General features: G+C 43.3%; 1 protein-coding gene across 1 annotated transcript in view; it reads left to right on the forward strand.

Moving 5' to 3' along the window:
• Positions 1-4987: 4987 nt before the first annotated feature.
• Positions 4988-23400, forward strand: part of LOC137432254 (protein kinase C epsilon type) — a 238626-nt gene continuing 220213 nt past the window's right edge. Inside the window, exon 1 of the mRNA XM_068124047.2 lies at positions 4988-5274. The gene's annotated coding sequence lies outside the window, so the exon portion shown is untranslated. The remainder of the gene's footprint in view (positions 5275-23400) is intronic.

The following is a 23400-nucleotide window of genomic DNA, read 5'->3' on the forward strand; positions in this document are numbered from 1 at the left end:
ACAGTTATCTGTTTCTGATGTGCGAGGAGTGGTTTGCCATTGCATTCCTAGGATTATTTATGGCAGGAATTTGGAACTTTGCCAGGGTACCAGTGATAGCTCGCCAACTCTTCACGAAGGACACCGTAGGATCTTTAACATCCATCAACTGATTCCGGCAGACGGGATGCCCGGTTGAATGTCCATCCGAGGGACGACACACATTGATGAATTAATGAAGTACCCGCGCTATGCACAAGTGGGAGCCCAAAATCTCAAAAAAAACGGTTTTGAGAAATTTTATGAAAACTCTCACCCACTTTAGGACACGTGCAAGTACCCCAAAAGAACCATCTTTAGAGGCCATTTTCCCCCACAGAGCAGGGGTTGGCCTTTTTGGGGCACCCTGGTCCCCTTTTTTTGAAGCAATGTTTTACGGTCTGGATGCTCTTCCTGCCACCAACCTTGTCGGTCGCCTCTTGCGACACAGGGAATTATCAGTGAGCTGGTACTCAATTTGCCGACGTCGGAAGGAATGACAATGACAGGCTGAGTCAACCCCCCTGGTGTTCAATTAACAGAGATCGACCGGGATTCGAACCCAGGATCCTCGGACCCCAAGCCGGCACCCTAACCGCTAAGCCAACATCGAGTACCCCAAAAACTGCGCAGAAAATTTGGTGTGTTTCCTCCAAAACTGTGGTAATCGTACTGTGTAAAATCAACGTACCTTTAACGATGATGATGAAGCTGATAACAATGGTGATGGCTGGGGAGAGAGGGATTGTCTCTTATGTGCCATTATGAAGGAGATGGGAAATTACAGAAATATACTAAAAAGTCTCAAGTGAACATGGTGTGATGTCAACGGAAAGGTCTATACATGGATATTGCCGAAACAGCAAATGCAGAACCCAGTAATGCGTCCAAACAGGACAGTTTAATTCACTGCAAAACTTCTTGATATATTGGATAAGCTGCATCTCACTGGTGGAAACCGAGAATCTCAATTGTATTGAGAAATTGCCGAAGTCACGGATGTGTTTACACGGAATACCCAGGTAGAAAGAGCGGCGTCGTTCGGGTGGAAACGCAAAATCTCAGGTCTTGAGATATAAGCGAACCAGCGAATGTTTCCACATGGAGTAAATGGCGAGAATGCTAAAGCCGAATCTGTGAATTCGTTTACATGCGGAGAGAAAGAGAGCAGGTTTGTATGGGTGGGAACCCAAAATCATAATTATATTGAGAAATTTATGAAACCTTCCACCCACCTTATGACACCCGCTGGGACCACAAAAGGTTTTACAGAAAGTTTGGCGGTACTAGGCCCAAAACTGAGGGAGTGGTTCGGGGACAGACAGACAGACAGTCCTGCTTTATTATATAGACTAGCTTTAGCGCTGGTTGCTAGGCTTTGCTGATGGGACCACCAATCTTTGCTCAGATGGCTAATCTATGGGGCAAGAACAAAAAAGGATTTCCAGGACATCGTGCCCTCTGTGTGCGGATAAACAATGTCGCGAGTTGCAGTTTGCAGTTTCGACGATTTGCACCACTTGGCCGTGTTATTATTTCCCTCTCTGGGTATTTCCGTAATTACAGCCGTGGTCAAAAGTCGCTGTATCTTCAATTGCACGAACAACAAAGCAAAAAAGTCAAAACTTTCGTTTTATGTCACACCAAGGCAAACTACTGAGACAGAGAGAAGAATAAGATGGTTAAAATGTGTCAATCGTGACGTACAAGATTCCTGAAGGAAGTCGGACGTGAAGTAAGGTATTATTTATTTTACCAGAGTAATCATGTTATTGGAGGTGTAGTTGTTGTAGTTGTTGTTGTGAAGATAATATGAACAAGGTATTATTTATTTTACCAGAGTAATCATGTTATTGGAGGTGTAGTTGTTGTAGTTGTTGTTGTGAAGGTAATATGAACAAGGTATTATTTATTTTACCAGAGTAATCATGTTATTGGAGGTGTAGTTGTTGTAGTTGTTGTTGTGAAGATAATATGAACAAGGTATTATTTATGTTACCAGAGTAATCATGTTATTGGAGGTGTAGTTGTTGTAGTTGTTGTTGTGAAGATAATATGAACAAGGTATTATTTATTTTACCAGAGTAATCATGTTATTGGAGGTGTAGTTGTTGTAGTTGTTGTTGTGAAGATAATATGAACAAGGTATTATTTATTTTACCAGAGTAATCATGTTATTGGAGGTGTAGTTGTTGTTGTGAAGATAATATGAACAAGGTATTATTTATTTTACCAGAGTAATCATGTTATTGGAGGTGTAGTTGTTGTAGTTGTTGTTGTGAAGATAATATGAACAAGGTATTATTTATTTTACCAGAGTAATCATGTTATTGGAGGTGTAGTTGTTGTAGTTGTTGTTGTGAAGATAATATGAACAAGGTATTATTTATTTTACCAGAGTAATCATGTTATTGGAGGTGTAGTTGTTGTAGTTGTTGTTGTGAAGATAATATGAACAAGGTATTATTTATTTTACCAGAGTAATCATGTTATTGGAGGTGTAGTTGTTGTTGTTGGTGTTGTGAAGGTAATATGAACAAGGTAATATTTATTTTACCAGAGTAATCATGTTATTGGAGGTGTAGTTGTTGTAGTTGTTGTTGTGAAGGTAATATGAACAAGGTAATATTTATTTTACCAGAATGATCATGTTATTGGAGGTGTAGTTGTTGTAGTTGTTGTTGTGAAGGTAATATGAACAAGGTAATATTTATTTTACCAGAATGATCATGTTATTGGAGGGGTAGTTGTTGTAGTTGTTGTTGTGAAGGTAATATGAACAAGGTAATATTTATTTTACCAGAGTAATCATGTTATTGGAGGTGTAGTTGTTGTTGTTGGTGTTGTGAAGGTAATATGAACAAGGTAATATTTATTTTACCAGAGTAATCATGTTATTGGAGGTGTAGTTGTTGTAGTTGTTGTTGTGAAGGTAATATGAACAAGGTAATATTTATTTTACCAGAATGATCATGTTATTGGAGGTGTAGTTGTTGTAGTTGTTGTTGTGAAGATAATATGAACAAGGTATTATTTATTTTACCAGAGTAATCATGTTATTGGAGGTGTAGTTGTTGTAGTTGTTGTTGTGAAGATAATATGAACAAGGTTTTATTTATGTTACCAGAGTAATCATGTTATTGGAGGTGTAGTTGTTGTAGTTGTTGTTGTGAAGATAATATCAACAAGGTATTATTTATTTTACCAGAGTAATCATGTTATTGGAGGTGTAGTTGTTGTAGTTGTTGTTGTGAAGATAATATGAACAAGGTATTATTTATTTTACCAGAGTAATCATGTTATTGGAGGTGTAGTTGTTGTTGTTGGTGTTGTGAAGGTAATATGAACAAGGTAATATTTATTTTACCAGAGTAATCATGTTATTGGAGGTGTAGTTGTTGTAGTTGTTGTTGTGAAGGTAATATGAACAAGGTATTATTTATTTTACCAGAATGATCATGTTATTGGAGGGGTAGTTGTTGTTGTTGGTGTTGTGAAGGTAATATGAACAAGGTAATATTTATTTTACCAGAGTAATCATGTTATTGGATATGTAGTTGTTGTTGTGAAGGTAACATGAACAAGGTAATATTTATTTTCCCAGAGTAATCGTGTTATTGGAGGTGTAGTTGTTGTTGTTGGTGTTGTGAAGGTAATATGTAGTGCAGAAGTTCTGCTTGTTGTAAAATGATGATATTTACTGCTTCAAACAATTGTAGATTTTTCGTGAAGAAGATTTATTTGGTAATGGGAATTATTTATTTTCAAGTCTCGCTTTATTGGTGTGTCGTGATGATGATAACACTGATGTCGACCTGAGACGGAAACTGTTGTTGCGATCTTTACCTCCACCACCAAAGGTGGATGGAGGTTGTTTTCACCTCTGTCTGTTTGTCTGTCTGTCTGTCCGTTTGTGAACAAAATATCTCAAAAAGTTGTGGACGGATTCGGACGAAATTTGGCACAGATGTAGCGTATGTGACGAGGACAAAATGTTTAGATTTTGGTGAAGATCCGGATCCGGATTCGGCTACTAGAAATTTTTAAAGTGATTCTTCACCATTGGGAGATGGGGCCAAAAACGATACATATCAGGATATCTCAAAATGTTATGGATGGATTTGGACGAAACTTGTTGGACCGGTTGTGTGTGTTACAAGGAATAATCGATTAAATTTTGGTGAATATCCGGATCCGGATCCAGATAGTACAATTTTTAAGTGATTCTTCACCATTGAGGGCTATGGCCAACCAGGCGGAGGTATGCTCTCTACTGAGTGCCGTGCTCGTGTTGTTGTTGTTGTTGTTGTTGTTGTTGTTGTTGTTGTTGTTGTTGTTGTTGTGAAGGTAATGTTGAGGTAATTTTTTTTTTCTGAGGCAATGTTTACTTCAGAAATTCACACAGGAGTGTTCACAGTTCACACACACCTGAACCCTCTGGAGTATACTATTAAATCATTACACACGTCGAATCCAGGAGGCGGTAATTGCGCGGTAAATTTGAATGCGGTTAGAGCCGATAAATTCGGCATGTAGACATTTCGGCGCATGCGTGAAGCCGATAGAATCGGCTTGTAGACTTCAGGGGGTTAAGCAGAGGTACGATTCCATTTATCCCATGGTGCTGTGCACAAATTCTCCCCGTGTGTTGAGCGCAAGTTTTGCGGCCTCAACGAGTCATGCTGTATATTTACAACAGCGAAGACCCAATTCCTGATCAAGCATCTCACCGACAACAGCAGGTTGAACAAGGTAAATCCAAGGTATGATGACGTCATTCTTTGATGACGTGGATGTTTCAAAGATGATGTCATTCTACGCGATACTATTGATGCTTATTGCAAGAGTACAGTCTTGGGCAGTTGAGATGAATCGGTCTCGCTGTACCTGCCTGGTGTTTGCAGGCTCATGTCACCTGGAGACTGAAATCGAGGTTTGCAGCGCCACCTTGCGGGCAACACGCGGTATCGCGCTTCGCGATTTAAACCTGCCTGCCTGGAGCTCGACGGTGGCGATTCCGATTGACGTGCCGATAATAAAGGTGATCAAAAAGATCCGAACCGGGCGAGGAATGCTGACGTTGCGTGGCGCTTTTATCACCTGGACGGGCTTGCACACCTGCGCGAGGTTGTGTTCCAAAAACATGTCCGTAGCGTGCGATTGATGGCTCAGGGCGGGTTCCTCACCGCGTTCGACGACCGAGATTATGTGCAACTCTATACGGGCCGAGCTCGCACGCCTCTCTGTTTATCCCAGGTATTTAGAACCTGCGCGTTAATCCAAGCCTCGCATTTCACGGACAATGGACAGGTGTCTGCTCACAGTCCCTGCCAGGCGATGCGTGCACGGTCATGCGGGCGCGGTCGCTAATTGAATGGTTTGCTATGAAATGAAGCAGCATTGTATGCACCGAGGTAAGGAGATAGGTGAGGGTGTTGGTACTGAGGATTGTTCGGGGTGCATTCCACTGCGCAAGGTTCCGAGCTCACCTGGGTCGGACCATGAACTTAGTCTTTGTGAGCCGAACAATCAAACATCATGGACTGTTGGCGACCTTTCGGATGTGACGTCACAGATCGTTGGCACACAAAATTGAGAAACTTCATAAACCTATTGGCCTCAAGCTCTCACCTTGTTCTTTACAACCTGTGTAGGCCTAATCGTTGTTGGTTCAAGGAGGGAAAGCTGCACTGGGTCCTTTCTTGGCTTTTCAGTTTTTGCCCTTACAGATATTTAAAGGAGGATAAGCACAGGTAGAACCAACTCATCCACCAAGTTTCTTGCGAATTCGTCCATAACTTATATACATATACATAAACGTTGTTGTCTCTCTGTGGCTGGCTGTCTGCCTTTGTTCCTTCGGCACGGCAACATCTTTTAAGTTAGAAACTCCAAACTTAGGGTACAAATACAACTTTGTGTGGGGGTAACATAGGCTGTGTGGCCGCGGCCACTCACGGGTGTTTGGGGGATGGGGGGTTGGGGGGACGGGAGGTGGGGGTGCATGAATTCTCTATGTAAATGTGTACCGCTATCGCCACCTCGTGGTGGTGGCAGAGGATATGACTATTTCCTTTACCTGGGCATTGCTGAGGTTAAAGCGCTATTTGTACAGATAAATTTGGCCTCCTGCCCTTCTCGTCCCTCCTCCCCTCCCTTCTCTTCTGACCTCCCCTCCCACTGGAGGTGCTTGTCAAAGCCCCACCCCCAAAATATGTATATGCAATATATATCTCCCCTCCACCTCCTCCTCCCTTCCGCATCCCCCCTCTCTTCCTTCCCCCCCTCACTCTTCCTTCCTCCTCCCCTCTCTCTTCCTTCCTCCCCCCCTCCCTCTTCCTCCCCCCCTCCCTCTTCCTCCCCCCCCCCTCTCTCTTCCTTCCTCCCTCCCCCCCTCTCTTCTTTCCTCCCCCTCTCTCTTCCTTCCTCCTCCTCTCTACCCCTCCCCCTCCTCTCTACCTCTCCCCCCTCTCTCTCCTAGCAACAAGAGTCCAATTGGTCCATCAGCGGATCGACGGATAGGCTCTTCTAGTCTTGCTATTTCGTTTTTGGTTCCATCTATCAATGGTGAAGAATCACGTTAAAATTCTAGTATCCGGATCCGGAGCTTCACCAAAATCTAATCAGTTGGTCATGGTCACACACCGTGCCACCCCCTTTGGTGATGGAGGTAATGAAATGACCAGGTCTGATTTCACTGTATATTTTCAAAATGCCATGATGATATTCGAGTCTGCATTAATGCATAAACAGATCAAGTGATGAACATGCTCTATACAGAGTGTCAGTGCTGCCGAAGCAGTTTCTATGGCAAAGGTTAAATAATTACAATGCTGGACGGGCGCCACTGCAAAACAGGAAGTCTGGACTGAAATTTGTGATATGTTCAGGGTGCTGGCGGTAGCTTGCCTACTCTTAGCGATAGACAACGTGGCATCTTTAACATCCGCCAACTAATGCTGGCAGACGTGATGCTCAGTTTTAACATCCATCTGAGGGATGGCACGCACATTGATGAATCTCCCTGTCTGTGAAACATCTGGATGACAGTTTATAGCGGGCCCAAATTCCAACCCAGGTTAGGCAGCTTAGAGATGAGTTTACTTGCTTGTCAGCTACCCAACTCGTCCAACTTGGTGGTTGTACGCGAGATGTGCGTGGCAATGTTCTTCTAAGTTGGAATGGCCATCTCCAACTTAAAGTTGCTCTTCATCCCCACCCCTAACCCCTTGCTGGTCCCTTAGGGAGTGGATGTCTCTGGTATTTATAGTATCTGGGTAGCATATCTGGGTTCTGGGGGAGGAGGACCAGGGTGAGGGAAGACCCTAATTCTCTCCATGTAAATGTGTATCATATAGCGCCTGGTGGTATCCGGTATTACAGTTCATCTTCTTGTATAAAGAAAGTTTAAAGAACTTTAACAATAGGCATTATGGTGATATTGAAATCTGAGTGAGAAAAATCAAAATGTTTCATTTCACTCGTTTTAAGCGGAGGTTCAAACCAAAGAATCCAACACGGAGCTTCTCAGCGAAGAGGAAGTGATTTTTGCTAGATCCATATAGTATAAGCAGCAAGAATGGTTGATGAAGGTGATGTTTGCTGACTTCCAAGAAGATGACCTCTGGAAGATCATAGTGTCGTGGGGATGCTCAGGTGAACAACCATTAAGTAGTCCTTGTGCCAGGTATTAGCTGAATGGATTTATTTCAGCCATTATAGACCAATCAAATGAGTGGAAAAAGAGAACCCTGAGGTCAATCTCTGAAAGTATTACTTCCACACCATCGTCCATGCGATGTCCCTGTAAGCATGGGAAAAAACGGTTGGCCTCATTCGGCCCAATGCCTATGCCCTCCCCCCCTCCCCCCCCCCCCCCCCCCCCCCAGGGCTGCGTGGAAGGGACGGGTGTGGAACTGGTATGGAGAAGAGCCTATCAGTGCATGTGGCATCATGTAGCAGAGGGAGGGAGCAGAAGCGTTTGCTCCTCATCGAGTATCGTCTTGGCCAACCTGAGGCAATGTGCCGTTTCCTGGTGTTGAAAGAATTGCTCTGATCCATTGGACGTGAACTTTGAGGACACAGAGAAAGAGAAAGATATATATATATATATATATATATATATATATATATATATATATATATATATATATATATATATATATATATATATATATATATATATATATATATTATATACGTATATATTATAATAGGCTACGGTGATTCTGTCTGTCTGTCCGGGGGTGTGGCTTACTCCGTTTACAGAGTAGCTCCACCCATTCTTGGAGAGGCTTCATGTAAACAAATATCCACCATTTTATTAACTCGAATAGCTTTGAGGCCTGTTTAGTTCGGCCCGTGTTGTCTTTCTCTCTCACACAGGTTTATTTAAACTCTAATTCGATATATCATTTCATTTTTAACAGTCGCTAACGTAGTTTTAGACTCGGTTGAAAAAAACCGAAGAGAATCCCATGAAAGTTTCCGTTTATGGAACGAAATGATTTCCCAAAGGCCTGTAAAATAAAGCCCATTCATTGAGTCACCCTCACGATTTTATCTCGAATTCACCATCTGATTTAATTTTTATCGATGGTTTTAGACTCGGTGTCAGAAATAATTGAGAACATTCACGCACACACGGGAAATTGCCGAGATATATTTTTAAAAATTGCGCCATGATGATGCACGAAAATACACTGCCTGAAATAACTGTCGGGGAAAATGTCGACATAGATTAAAAATTCGCTTTTTCTTTTCCGTTAAGATATATTACTTTTAGTTTTGATGACAGTCGTCACAAAAACGACATATATTTCTTCGTTCTTATTTCATTCAACATTATTATCCGGAAGTAAAAACTAAAATATGTTCCAGGAAATTACTGAGAGATATTTCTCATTTTTTTATTTTTTATTAGTTATGTGCGCATACACTTTAAATAGGTTTATTTGAAATCTTTAATTTTCACAATGTAATTTACTTGCCATTTGATGATTACAAGACACTTCCTCTTGAGGATCATGACAATTCATGCATTGCGTGGAAACTTCCATTTCCAAAATGAATGAGATGGGAGAGGAGCGAGGAGCGAGGGGTTGGAGAGTGAGGAGCGAGGGGTTGGAGAGTGAGGAGCGAGGGGGTTGGAGAGTGAGGAGCGAGGGGTTGTAGAGTGAGGAGCGAGGGGTTGGAGAGTGAGGAGCGAGGCATTGGAGAGTGAGGAGCGAGGGGTTGGAGAGTGAGGAGCGAGGGGTTGGAGAGTGAGGGGCAAGGGGTTGGAGAGTGAGGAGTGAGGGGTTGGAGAGTGAGGGGTGAGGGGTTGGAGAGTGAGGGGTGAGGGGTTGGAGAGTGAGGGGTGAGGGGTTGGAGAGAGGGGCGAGGGGTTGGAGAGTGAGGAGCAACGGGTTGGAGAGTGAGGTGTTGGAGAGTGAGGAGTGAGGAATTGGAGAGCGAGGAGTTGGAGTGTGAGGAGCAAGGGGTTGGAGAGTGAGGCGCGAGGTGTGGGAGAGGGAGGGGTTGGAGAGCAAGGAGCAAGGGGTTGGAGAGTGAGGGGCGAGGGGTTGGAGAGCGAGGGGTGAGGGGTTGGAGAGCGAGGGGTTGGAGAGCGAGGGGAGGGGAGAGGAGTTGGAGAGTGAGGAGCGATGGGTTGGAGAGCGAGGAGCTTGGGGTTGGAGAGTGAGGGGCTTGGGGTTGGAGAGTGAGGAGCTTGGGGTTGGAGAGTGAGGAGCTTGGGGTTGGAGAGTGAGGAGTTGGAGGGTGAGAAGCTACGGGTTGGAGAGTGAGGAGCTAGGGGCTGGAGAGTGAGGAGTGAGGGGCTGGAGAGTGAGGAGCGAGGGTTTGGAGAGCGAGGAGTTGGGGTTGGAGAGTGAGGGGCTAGGGGTTGGAGAGTGAGGAGCCAGGGGTTGGAGAGGAGTGAGAAATTGGAGAGGAGCAAGGGGTTGGAGAGCGAGTAGTGAGGGGTTGGAGAGTGAGTAGCGAGGAGTTGGAGAGTGAGGAGCGGGGAGTTGGAGAGTGAGGAGCAGGGAGTTGGAGAGTGAGGAGCGAGGGGATGGAGAGTGAGGAGGTGAGGAGCGAGTGAGGAGCGAGGGGTTGAAGAGTGAGGAGCGAGGGGTTGGACAGTGAGGAGCAAGGAGTTGGAGAGTGAGGGCCGATTGGAGCGAAGAGTGAGCAGCGATTGGAGAGGAGAGGGGTGTGAGGGATTGGAGAGGGGTGTGAGGGATTGGAGAGGAGTGTGAGGAGGTATTGGAGAGGAGTGTGAGGAGGTATTGGAGAGGGGTGTGAGGAGGAGGAGGAGTGGGATTGGAGAGGCGTGAGGGTGGAGAGAGGAGAGTGTCAGGTGGAGAGGAGTGAGGAGTCACATATTATGTGAAATAAATAAATTGTGTTCATTACACCATTTCTGGATCTGATGAATTGCCAGTAACCATTTTGTAAAATTAAATGTGCAGCATCTAAATCAAGATGTCCAAATGTCACACACGTCCATGCCCGTGGGATTCCCACGGGTGACCCCACTAGTGTGTGTATATATATATATATATTGAGATGTTGAGGTGCCATCTTTGGGGTCTGCGGCTGAGATGAAGCCGTTGGAAGTCATCTGAAACAGGCCTGAATCCCCTCCCCCTTTTTTTTTTTCTTTGACTTATTATTTTTCTTTATACTCTGGCAAATATTATTTTGTTACTTTGCTTTCACTTACCCCCCCCCCCCCCCCACTCCTTGAGATTAGATAGGGATATCTGGTGGGGCGTTTGATTGTCTTGTCAGCATTGTCTTGGCGCCTGTCCGTCTTTATTTAATTACTTATTCTTTACCCCCCACATGTCTGGGATTTTCCTATGGTTTTTGTATTGCTTGGTTGTATATCCTGTGTTTTGTTTATCCTGCGTAAAGGATTTTCATTCATTCCACCGTTTTGAACTTGCATTGCATTACTGGATTGGCATACATTTGCATACTGTGCATCGGTGAGTGGGAGTATAAAGTTTCGTCAGCATTCAAATTATAACTTCGCTCAGTCACATCTGACTACTTAAACGGCATGACCCGCACACGGAGAACGTATTGACCTCCAATCAGGACCTCCCGAGCAATATGCCGTACCCCGAGCCCTCTACCCCAGGGCCAGGTTGTAACACCTCCCTCCCCCCCACCACTACCCCAATGTTCTTGAGAGCAGACCATAGATCTATTGCAATCTGTATATCCCAAAGATTAATGACCCTTCCTGCTGCCCCCATGGGGAACGGGTGTACTACTGAGTTGAAATGTGGTAGTTTTATTTGGGGTGTGCCTGGGAAGTTCTACTAAGTTGGTATGGTCACCTCCAACTTAGATTTTTCCTTTTATGTGAAGGTGGGGAATTATCATAAAAAAGTGGGTGAATTATCATACCTACTATTGCTTTCCTGCACCACTGCACAGAATAACTAGAACGTAGAAGTGTTATCTCTAAAAAATAAGTCAATTAACTCCTGGAAGTTATCAAATCATTCTAAAAAAAATCAGTTCTCTGTGTTGTAATATGGTATAATGAAAACTAGTCATCAAAGATGTAAGGGAAGTGGGGTGTGATGAAACATACATATCTGTTCTTTTGTTGGACTAAATGCATTGTAAATTGGTGGTTTTACTTGGGATGTGCATGGGAATGTTCTACTAAATTGTGATGGCCATCTCCAACTTAAGTTTCCCTCCCTCCTTCATGGTCCACCATCCCTTTGCCACTCCTTATGGAGAGGATATTTCTTGTCTTCACAATTAGGATACATAGAATAGTTATTACTCTGTGTTAAATGTATGTAACGCCATGATGTTTAATATGCCAACAGGTTTCAGTGGATAAGTTGATTTTTATTCATTTTCTGCAAAGAACTGACACTCAGTCATTTTTCTTTACTGAAAACCAACAGGCTCTTCATCAATTAAATATGCCTACAGCTCCTCGTATACCGGTACTTCTCAGGCTTGTAAAATGGATCATCTTCTTCTCTCATCTCCCTTAATGTTCTGCCAAATATCTTTTCCATTGTCAATGAGATTTCTCCAAAAGCCTGGAGTGACTGCCATATCAGTCCTCAAAGTCTGGGAAACTGCAGGGTGTTTCAAAAGAAACAGTGAAGTAGAAACTTAACACTGCTTGTGCAGAAAGTCAAGTCTTTCAGAGAAACGTATTGTTACCATGGAAAAGGGGGGGGGGGGGATTCATAGCTAGACCATAGTAAGTGTAGTATGGTCTGTGTGTTTCGAGTAGCTGTTAGATTGACATATAACAGGGACCTGTCAGGTTAAGTTGCTTGTTACACGTGATGCTGAGGAGGCGGCGTATGTAATTTATAGACAGGGTAGACCTTATTATATGTGGGTGTGAACACCTCATGTGGTAGGTGGGGCGAGTAGGCGAGAACTTCTCATGAGAGATTTTGAGAACTTCTCATCTGTCTGGCCATCATGATCTGTTCAGACAGTATGTGTCAGCCATGGTGGTGTAATTTGCTGTGGAGACAGAAGTGCCATCTGCATTTATTTGAATAAGCACCATCCCCGTGGGCGGGACGGCCAGAGCAGAGGACTCTGCTCAGGAGGAGGGGAGATCGAGAGAGATCTCGCTTTAGGAAGGAGGACAATGAGAGACCTCGCTAGAAACGCTGTTGAAACTTCCAGGGCAGCACTAGACAAGCAAAGAACAGAAATGATGCTGGGTGTGACGATTTTGTGATGAGCTATAAGAATAGCAACAAGCTTTTGTGTTAAAAACGATTAAGTTGTTCAAATAAGACTGTTTTTGTATGAATGAGGAGAAAAAGAAATAAAATGTCATAGCCCCCGTGATTTTAGTAAGTTTGCTCCACAGAGTTAGAGGGCCCCCAGTCAACCATTTTGGGTTGGATTCCAAAACAAAATCTTCTGCACATGAAAACTCTCATGTATTGTCTTTGTGCCAAGTTTGAACAAAATCAGACCATGCATGTGTTGCCAGGTACACTCAGACATACAAATTACTCAGGGTTCTTCACTGGAATAATTTCGCTGTCGAGTCGCGAAATTGAGTTTTTGGAATTTGAATCGACACTTTGCAAAACAAAGCGATGGCCTGAAACAAATAAAGGAGGGACACAATCCCCCAGTCAGAACCATCCTCCTGGCAAGCACATTAAGCCACTACTCGGGCACACCAACCATCACAGGAGGACAAGACTTTGGATTTACTTACAAAAATACGTGTTGTATCTCGTAAAAAAAAAATCTGTGCGGTTTTCCTACGGAGACCACCCCCTGAAACATTTTAACATGTGCTCAGCTCACGGATTCAAAACCACCAGACCATTATGTGCAGCATTTCACCACGAAAACGACAACGTTCCTACTTTATACTCCATCATGTCTTTCAATGAAAAATGCGTCTATTTACCACTGGGATGGCACCACACGAGCCTCATGGGCAAGCTCCTCACAAGAACATGGCTGACCGTCTTCTCGGGTCTCAAACATCACCCACAATCCCCCGTGGCTCACACAACTACCGCTCCAAATCCCGCGGCACATCAACTCTCGCGGGATTAACACTAGATTCCGGTTCTGAATTATCGCTGCTTTAATACCACCTGGTTACACATGTTTAAGAAATTAATGGTTGGGGACACGTTTAAGTACCAAAATGGCCGTCAGTCAGCCATCTTGGATCTGATCTTGAAAACAAATAACGTGCATATGTAAGACTTCGTTCCTTATCTGTGTGTCAGGTTTGAACAAGATAGGTAAATGCATCTCTGAGAAATGATTGAGGACCTGTTCAATACCGGTGGACTCTGGGTAAATGGTTCTCCAAGAGTTCTCAGTCCAACAAGGTGCTGTGGGGTGTTGAAGTTTGCCACCAGGGTCCAAAAAGCCGCTTTTTGGCAATTCCGCCATTTTTAAGGACTCGCATCCTCAACACCACTAATACCTGGGATATTATACTCGATGAACTTGAAGACTGGACAACTCACTTTCAGAATTCTAAGGTTGGCCTTGGCAACCACCCTGGTTATCGACACATTACAGATTCATAAACTAATCAAGGTAGGGACGTAACTATACATACATCAAAACACCCACTGTGAACGATTGTCCAATGAAGTATCAATGTCTTGTAATCTATAATGATTCTGTTGTAGTTATTGCAATCAGGTAGTTCAGTAAATAATAAGGATTTGAGGAGTGACATTTGGTGTTTCGGCCTTTGCCATGCACCCATTACTTGAAGACTAGACATGTCAGACAGTCTAAACTGCAGTTTCTGAGAGTTATCAGAACCGGGTTTTGAAAGAGGAAGCAACAATGTCGACCGTCAATTATGGAGGGAATAATCATGCCTTGAGTATTGTGATTTATCCAAATAATCATTATCTGCCACATTTTGATGTACTAGTTGGTCCGTTGGACCAAATTTTTATTGGTCTTCACCACCTTAAAGCATATCTGCCTGCCATACTCGGGAGGTGGGAGGGGCGGTCTTTTGGGTCATCCGGGTCTTTTGGACCCTCATGGACTTTTTGGTATTTTGGGTCATCTGAGTCTTCAGAGAATTTTGGGTCCTCAGGGTCTTTTGGGTATTTCGGGGTTTTTGGTATCTTAAAGATCTTGGGGGTCTTAAAAGGGTCTTCAAAGGTCGAAGGGGTCTCAGCAGTCTAAAGGGTAAAAAGGTACATTTCAATAGTACGTAATTAATGAATAGACGTACATAATTACAGTACCTTCAGAAAGTATTCACACCCCTTGACTTTTTGCACATTTTGTTGTGTTACAGCCTGAATTTAAAATGTATTTAATCGAGTTTTTTTTGTCGCTGATCTACACATAATACCCAATAATGTCAAAGTGGAATTTTTTGTTTTAGAATTTTTTTACAAAATCAGTTTTTTTTAAATACAGAAATATCTAATTTACAAAAGTATTCAACCCCTTGAGTCAATAATTCATAGAACGCCATTGGCAGCGATTACAACTTCGAGTCTTGGATATGTCTGTATCAGCTTTGCACATCTGGATTTCGGGAGTTTCTCCCATTATTCCTTGTAGATTTGCTCATGCTCTGTCAAGTTGGATGGGGAGCATCAGTGAACAGCAATCTTCAAGTATTTCCACAGATTCTATCAATGGGATTCAAGTCTGGGCTTCTGGCTCCATACTAAAGAAGGAAGTAAACTTTGGAATCAAAAGGATTTTGTGCCGTTCCCCACTAGGGGGAGAGTGCGTCACACAACATGGCTCGAGCTACATGTTATATCATCTGCAAATAAACAAAATAAGGGATTGGGGAAGGCAATAGCGATTATAAGGTGAGGGGGATATTAGAGGGGACTCGGCCAACTTTAATATTTTATTATATAACATTGTTGTGCCTACATTTGTAAATTCCCATCCCACTTGATAAATGCTGCATGTCACCTTCCACCATGATATATCTTACCTCCACGTCGCATTTGATTACTTGTACTGCAGGTAGAATGGCTAAAAACCTCATCAAATAGTTATAGGGTTTATTTGTAGGCCGTGGTTCTGGGTGGAACCCATAAAAGGTACGGAAATGTGGGAACGAATCCGAATCCAATGTCAACCGCTCGATGATTCATCGTCACCCAATCCCAAGCAACCACACCCTGCCACTCTGTGCGTGGATTGCATAATTCGGAGAGAACCTCAATTACAGACTGAGCACGTGTCTGTGTGCATTACATGGCTCGATATTCATTAATGCGCTCTTTTACCCATTTGCGCATTTACTCTTTCGGCGATGATGCAAAGTTCTCGTCGCTTATGTGTCCAAAACAGATCCCTATCATTTCTCCAGGGTCCGAAACATCTGCAATGCTAGCCAGGGACTCTCTGTAGACCGCTTGTGACGTGTACTGGAGAAAATTGAGCGACACACAAGTGCCTTGTCCACGGGCATGACGTCATTGGCACAAACACTATTCTGTTCAATAAAACTTGCTAATGGGAGGAATCCACATGCTGTAAGCCCAGAGTCTTAAAGCTGAGTGAAAAAGGGGATATGCTCTGGCTTTTCATTGCTGCAATGTCCCTGGAATAGGCTTTTTGTGTCAATATGCATTATTCTTACCAAATAACAGGAGTGCGAGGCTGCAACTGGATATTTAATCACATGATACAGTGATATGATTGATGAGCCTTTATCTGCCACAATTATTCCCAGCTCTTGAGGTTGGCCAGGGAAGGTTTTAGCCCAAGACTTTCACGTTCGACTCAGTAGGTTAGAGCAGCAATTTGGAATTTGTTAGGGTTCCGACAATAGCTCGCCCACTCTTCATGAAGGACACTGTGGGACCTTTGACGTCCACCAACTAATGCTAACAGACAGGACACGATTTAACATCCATCCAATGAACGACACACACATTGATGCCTCGCCCTGCACGTGAAGCACCAGGATGACAGTTTAGGTTTTACAGCTGCGGGTGGAGTTTGCGTACCTCTGGGTCATCCTACCAGCATCACACAAATGTATTATGCTGATGATGATGATTATTATTACCATTATTACCATATGGTGCCGTGGAAAAAAAAATCTTATCTTTTTGGGCGGTGTATAGGCAACGAAGCGCTGCGTCACATGCTCTCGGAAGTTTATGTTGTGTGTGTGTATATATATATATATATATATATATATATATATATATATATATATATATTGATCGATGCACTTCCTAAAGAGGATTATTAAGAAAGTGGCTCCGAGGGTTTGTCATACCATCCGATCCGTAGGGAAGAGAGATAGTGAGAGTGTGATATTTGTCAGGATTGAAAGACATATTCCAAGTGTTTGACCAGCTTGTAATTTTGTCAAGGTCTGAAGAGAGGGAAGAGGTTGCATCATGCCTGTTTGAAGGGTGAAGGATGTCACGGCAGTGGGTAGAGTCATCAGCAAATAGATAAAGGGGATTTTCCAGAGTTAGAAAGATCATTTATGAAGATGAGGAATAGGACTGGGCCCAGAACACTGCCTTAGGGCACTCAGCCTTGACAGGGAAAGGAGATGAAAGGATTCCATTGAGAGCCACGTTGGCTACGAGAGTAGATGAAATCAGTAAAGCCATGTGTGGCCTTAGGTGCCATAGGCAGAGAGTTTGGAGAGTAAGGCAGGTTGCCAGACTGTATCAAAAGCATGAGATATGTCCAGAGAGAGACGGCCATGATCTCATGTCTGACATTGAGAGCCTTCATCCATTGTTGGGTGAGTTGAAGCAACATGTCCAAGGTGGAGTGACTTTGTCTGAATCCAAATTGGTGATCTGAGAGAAGGCCTGTTGGAGAAAAGGAAGGATTTCATGTTGACTGTGATGATGGATTCCATGGCCTTGCTTATAATTGGAAGGAAGCTGATTGGTCTGTAGTTGAGTGGATCTGTCTTTTCCACCTTTTTAATGCAATGGAGTGATGTTGGCTGATTTCCAAGCAGATGGAAGATGTCTTAGGGGGGATGATAGGGTGAAAATAGCAGAAAGAGGATGTGAAAGATGCAGTAGAACAGATTGAAACAAGTGTGATCCTGTATGTGGACCCGATTTGGGTTGGGAGGAGAGGTTGTACCATAGTTGGTGAAGGACCAGGTCAAAATCCTAGGAAAATATATACAGTGGAGTGAAGCAATGTGGAAGAGTGCAGAGCGAAGCTGTTACACTTTTTCTGCAAGACGGATGGATGGATGTGTTCTGTATTTAAGGTTTGGACTGATTCCACCAACTTTGCGGCATTGATGATATAACACATCGCCACAGGGAATTTGCAGAAGTTGGAGACACTTGCAAGTGGTTCCATCACGTAACGGTTGGAAATAGATGGAACTATTAATCACAACAGCAAAACAGTATGAAGCATACTGAAGGACAGATGGTGCTAGAATTGTTGACCCAGTCTGGCCGAGATCTTTTAAATTCGAATTTTTTCGGCTTAGCTTGCAGCAGTTTGGGTCATTTTAGGTTGGGGGTGGCCCATGAAATTGTGTTGCGGTCAAGCCGGATGAGTTCAGTCCATATCAAAAGTGTCTGTTGTTCTACAACTTGTAGGTGGAGTATTGCTTTTTATTGTATGGCTGAAGGGGAAAAAAAAGATTATTTTCTTTTTAAAAGTTTGATCCTTGTTAACACGGTGTTTCCACCTCTGCCACCGAAGGTGGGTGGAGGTTATGTTTTGACCCCGTCTGTGAACAGGACATCTCAAAAAGTTATGGACGGATTCGGACGAACTTGGTGGACAGCTTGGTGTGTGACAAGGAAGAATTTCAATTTTGGTGAAGATCCTAATCTAGACCCGGATCAGAGAATTTTTAAATTAATGTCTGCATGAGAAAGAATTCCAAAGAAAATGTGTTTTCACCATATTGCATTAAAAAGAGAGATGATGATAAATTATGAAGGAAAATAAACTCTAGGTCAAGCCAAGTCTTGCCAAACAACATGATAAGAGCCAGCCTTGCCCATGTCCGAGACAGTGGAAAAAGGAAAAGGAGGGCTCCGCTGATCAGCACATTTGTGGCCTTGCATCGAAGTAGAAAATATATAACGAGTGTGATTGCTCAATTAATCTATATAATGTCATAACTACTGTTAAAAAAGAGTATTAAAATTACTCATCTTTGTCAACCAATGGCTTTTGAAAACCTTCAGAATGAACATCAAATTTGTCGACACATTTTCAGGCTGATTAGCAAGTCCATGGCCTTCCATAAAAGGAGTTCATCATTGTTTTTTCATTTCAGGCCACTTTATCACTCCTTGCAACAAAAGAACATCTACCTTTTGGCGACACCATTGCAGGTGAAACTTCAAACTAACAAAATTCGCAATCCTGCTCATGCTCGACAATTAAACGCCAGAAATTACAACAAATGTTTTTTTTTTTCATTTACTGACTTCAAACATGAAAAAGTAATGGAAAAATCTGCTTCTTTCATTGCAGCATAAACATCATTATCAAAAATTGTGGCACATCCAATCATCCGATAATAATCAGCAAAAGGAACTATTATAGTAGAAATTGCAACAACTATTAGGAATTTCAGAAGTCTGCAATTATCGTAATTGGTTGTTGAAGGGAGAAATTTGTGCTTGAGTGCTTTTGAGCGTGGAATAGTCAGGCCTTGCCGACCAAGAAACGTTTTCCGCCCCAATTTGTGCTCCTCACTTCAATTTACCAAGAGGTAAGTGTATGACTTTGAGATGCCCGGTTAATCTCCATAAATCGGACGGAGTGCAATTATATTTGCTCGATGGAGTTGGCTTTTCACCATGTTAGTGTAATGAGGAAACATCGAAACGGTAGATCGTGGAACAGTTTCCTTTTGTAGTTATGATGACATGATTCAAAAACGCGTAACAGAATAAGAGGTGTGCGACGTACACAGTTTCGAATCGGGTGCCTTTTGGAGGCAGATTGAATTTGTGCAGATGCCGCAGGAAATTTCGTCCATCCCGCTCTGCCATCAATGTCGGTGCTGCTAAAACAGAGTCTTTGCAAGAACCATGCTGGGTGGTTTGCAATTGCCTTCACAGCAGTCACTCGGGGTAGGAATTTGGAATTTATTCAGGGAGCCTCTCACCTTTTTATTTATTTATATTTTTGTATACAAAGTCAAGACGTGTAAGAGCAACACATAAGAGTTTTTGATGGGGGAAGATAAGAGATGGTGGTGAACAGCTGTTTTAAAGACCTGGAGGGAGGAGTGGGATTGAAGGGAGTGGGGGAGTTTGTTCCAGAGGCGGGAGAAAAGAGGAATGAAAGAGTGAAGTTGAGCAGAGAGCCTAGATTTTGGCAGTTTAAACAGAAGAGGGCTGCTGGCAGATCTTGTGCGACGTGTAGGAATATTTGGGGGACAGAGAGCTGGGGGAGCAAGGCCGGAGAGGAGTCGGTAGAAAACAGAAAGACCACCAACCTGCCTGCAGTGAGGGAGTGAAGGGCTCTAAGAGTGGGCTTCATCGCAGGAGATTCCAATGATTCTGAAGGCTTTGTATGTGCTGAGAAGCTCAGGTGTGCCAAGGAAGGACTTCGCACTACGAAGGATGCCCAGTCGTAGACTGGTTTTGGAGGCCAGCTTGGAAATGTGGTTTTCCTAGGAAAGATCATGGCAGATAGTGAGACCCAAAAGCTTGAGTGACAGGGCCTACATAACTCACCTACTCTTTACTTAAAATACACAATGTGATCATTAATGTCAACCAATTAATGCTAGCAGATTGGTCCCCAACCTTTCGTCCACCTGTAGCAATAGCAATAGCAATAGTCAGGTCGAGAACGTCCACAGTTAGCAATGGTCAGGTCAATAATCCAAGCCGGACTGGACAGCTGAAGTTCAAGGCAAGTGTGCTACCTCTGCATCATCCTGTCGGACCCACATTCAATGGAACCTGCAGTGACTGCTGAAATTGCAGTGACCTGAAGTGATTGCTTTTGATTTCCAGTGGCATAAAATTTGACTTACAGTGTAAAATTTGCAAAAGGAATGCAAATGTTGAAGTGTATTTAATAAAGAAACAATACTAGAACAGCACTCAATAGAGAGTCACTCAACGTCTCAACTCAACTCAACTGTCACGTACTCAACCTCCGCCTGGTTGGCCATATCACTCAATGGTGAAGAATCACTTTAAAAATTCTACTAGCTGGATCCGGATCTGGATCTTCACCAAAATTGAATCGATTCTTCCTTGTCACACACACAACCTGTCCAACAGGTTTCGTCCAAATCCGTCCATAACTTTTTGGGATATCCTGCTATGTATCGTTTTTGGCCCCATCTCCCAATGGTGAAGAATCACTTTAAAAATTCTACTAGCCGGATCCGAGTTGATAGGGTTCCCCTAATCCTTCAACCCCCCCTCCCTCTCTCCCAAAACACAGATTTATAAGGTCATTTTTTTGAAGTTTTTTGTTTGTTTGTTTCTCTATAGTCTATACCCTTTGATGTCACTCACTGCACCATGCAGATATCTTTAAAGCATTACTGTTGATAGTTTACACTGTAATGGCACATTATGTCATATCTCTCATAAGAAAACTAGACTGATTGTAAAGGTGGCAGACACGTGCAACTTAAGTAGAAAGCTCATGATGGATAGCAGAACAGAACTATAACGGCACTCAGTAGAGAGCATACCTAGCCAGGCAGAACAGTTTGTTTTGTATCCCACTGATAGGCCGGATCTACATGCGGACCTGAACCCAAATCAAATCGACTTGTTCTTGTCACATACCCAACTCATCCACCACCATGATTCATCCAAACCTGCCCATAACCTTTTGAAATGCACTACTCACAATAAGTTAGGGATATTGGCAGGTTCTTCGGTGTGGTTGATTTTGTGTATTTCTAACCCTAACAACTAACCTGTTAGGTTCTAACCCTAACAACCTAATACAATGGTCTGCCTATCCCAAAAATCAGTGAAGTGAAACACACACCCCTATAAAGAAAATAAACTCACTCCCACAATATCCCTAACTTATTGTGAGTAGTGTATCATGCGATATATAGTTTTTGGCCCTATCTCTCAATGGTTAAGAATCACTTTTAAAATTCCAGTATCCAAATCCGGATCTTCACCAAAATCTAATTATTTCCTGATTGTCACATACCCAACCTGGCCATCAAATTTTGTCTGAATCCATCAATTACTTTTTGAGATATCCTGTTCACTGTCAGACAACCAGACAGGGGTGAAAACATAACCTTGTTTCCGGTAATGAGAAGGCAGCTCTACAAGTGGGAGAAGTAAAATTAAAATGTGGGGTGCAGTAGGCCTGCATTTTAGGAGTTTCACAAGGAAGGAGTCACTGGAAAAAACACCTGCCTTGAGGAGGCATGGATACCCTAAAGATCAGTTAGCAAGACCTGAATAGAGGTGGTATAAAACAGGCCACAAACTTGTCTGTGATACAGAACATCCTGTGTTCCTGATAATTTGTGAAAGATGCCAATGATGTTGTGAGTTATAGATTGCACAGGGTAAGTATGTGGTATAGACGGGGGTCGCCACTCCTTTCCGTCGCTCTGCCGGCCATTGGGGAATTCACCCTCTTCCGCGCATGCTGTTGGAGTCAACTTGACTCTCATCCACCAGATGTGCAGAGCCATCTGCCATTTAAACATCATGGCTGCCTACCGTTACCCTGGTAAGGGAGGCTGACAGGTACTACACCTTGCCCACAGGTGACCTGGGGTTATGCAAGGCAGAGGCATCCATCTCCCTGAGGTATCAGAAGACACCCGCATACCCATAATAGATTGAGGCATAGAAGATCAAGAGATTGAATCACTTCTATTGATTGACCCCAGAAATAGATAGGTGTGTTCATTTGGCAATCCTGCTGGAAGGCCATGTTGAGACTGATATTTGCGAGGATTGAAAGACATGTTACATTTGTCAGACAAACCTCTAATCCATTCCAGATCAGCAGAGGATGACGCAACTGCTGTGTGCCTGTTATTGACAACTGTAAACAATGTGGAATAATCTGCACATACAAAAAATGCTTTTTTTTGCTCTCACAAAGGGTCAACCCTCAAAACACTAGTTACACCTCATTTCCTCTGGCACCAATCATAAGGTGGAAACAGCAAAGGATGGGTTTTGTACACTCGTGTTGGAAGCAAATATTTAGTTGAGGCATTCTGTCATGTATGAAACTGTCGTGAAACTGTTTGAGGCAGGGGATGGGATCATGGAATTAACTTCCCTGCAAATGTCTGCTGCTCTTCTTCTGCTCCAATCGGCTCATCTGATCATGTGCTTGTTAAAGTGGACATCTCTCTGACCATTCTCAGAGAGCCTCCTCAGCGTCGACGAGTCTGATATTTCACTCAGGCCAACTGGCACGGTCTTCAAGCAGCCATCAATCATCTGGACTGGTCTCCCATCTCTACCGCCTCTGACATCAACTCATCCTGGGAATTCTTCCAAAGTAAATTGCTCTCTCTCTCATGCACAAATTTATCCCATCTCATCTTCAGTTGTCATACCCTTCCTCCCATCCATGGTACACGGAATCTTGTGGTGAGGCTGTTGCACAGAACCAACTTGCCTTCGTCTCCTGGAAAGCAAATCCAATGGAAGGAAATCTCATTTCCTTTCACAAAGCCCGAAACAAGTGTGTGTCTACCCTCAGGAGAGCCAGGAAACAATATCTCAACATTCTCAAGACCGAACTCTCAAATCTGTCTCCCTCTTCCAAATCCTGGTGGTGTCTGGTCAAATCTGTTTCTGGTATTTGTTCCCTCTCCATCCCCTCCCTTACCTCAAACGGCTACACAGCTGACTCCGCATGTGAAAAAGCTGAATGCCTCAACTCTGTGTTTGCCTCTAAATCTTGTGTCCCAAA

The sequence above is a fragment of the Myxine glutinosa genome, chromosome 1 (assembly GCF_964187855.1).
Source record: "Myxine glutinosa chromosome 1, kmMyxGlut1.1, whole genome shotgun sequence".
Classification (NCBI taxonomy): Eukaryota; Metazoa; Chordata; class Myxini; order Myxiniformes; family Myxinidae; genus Myxine; species Myxine glutinosa.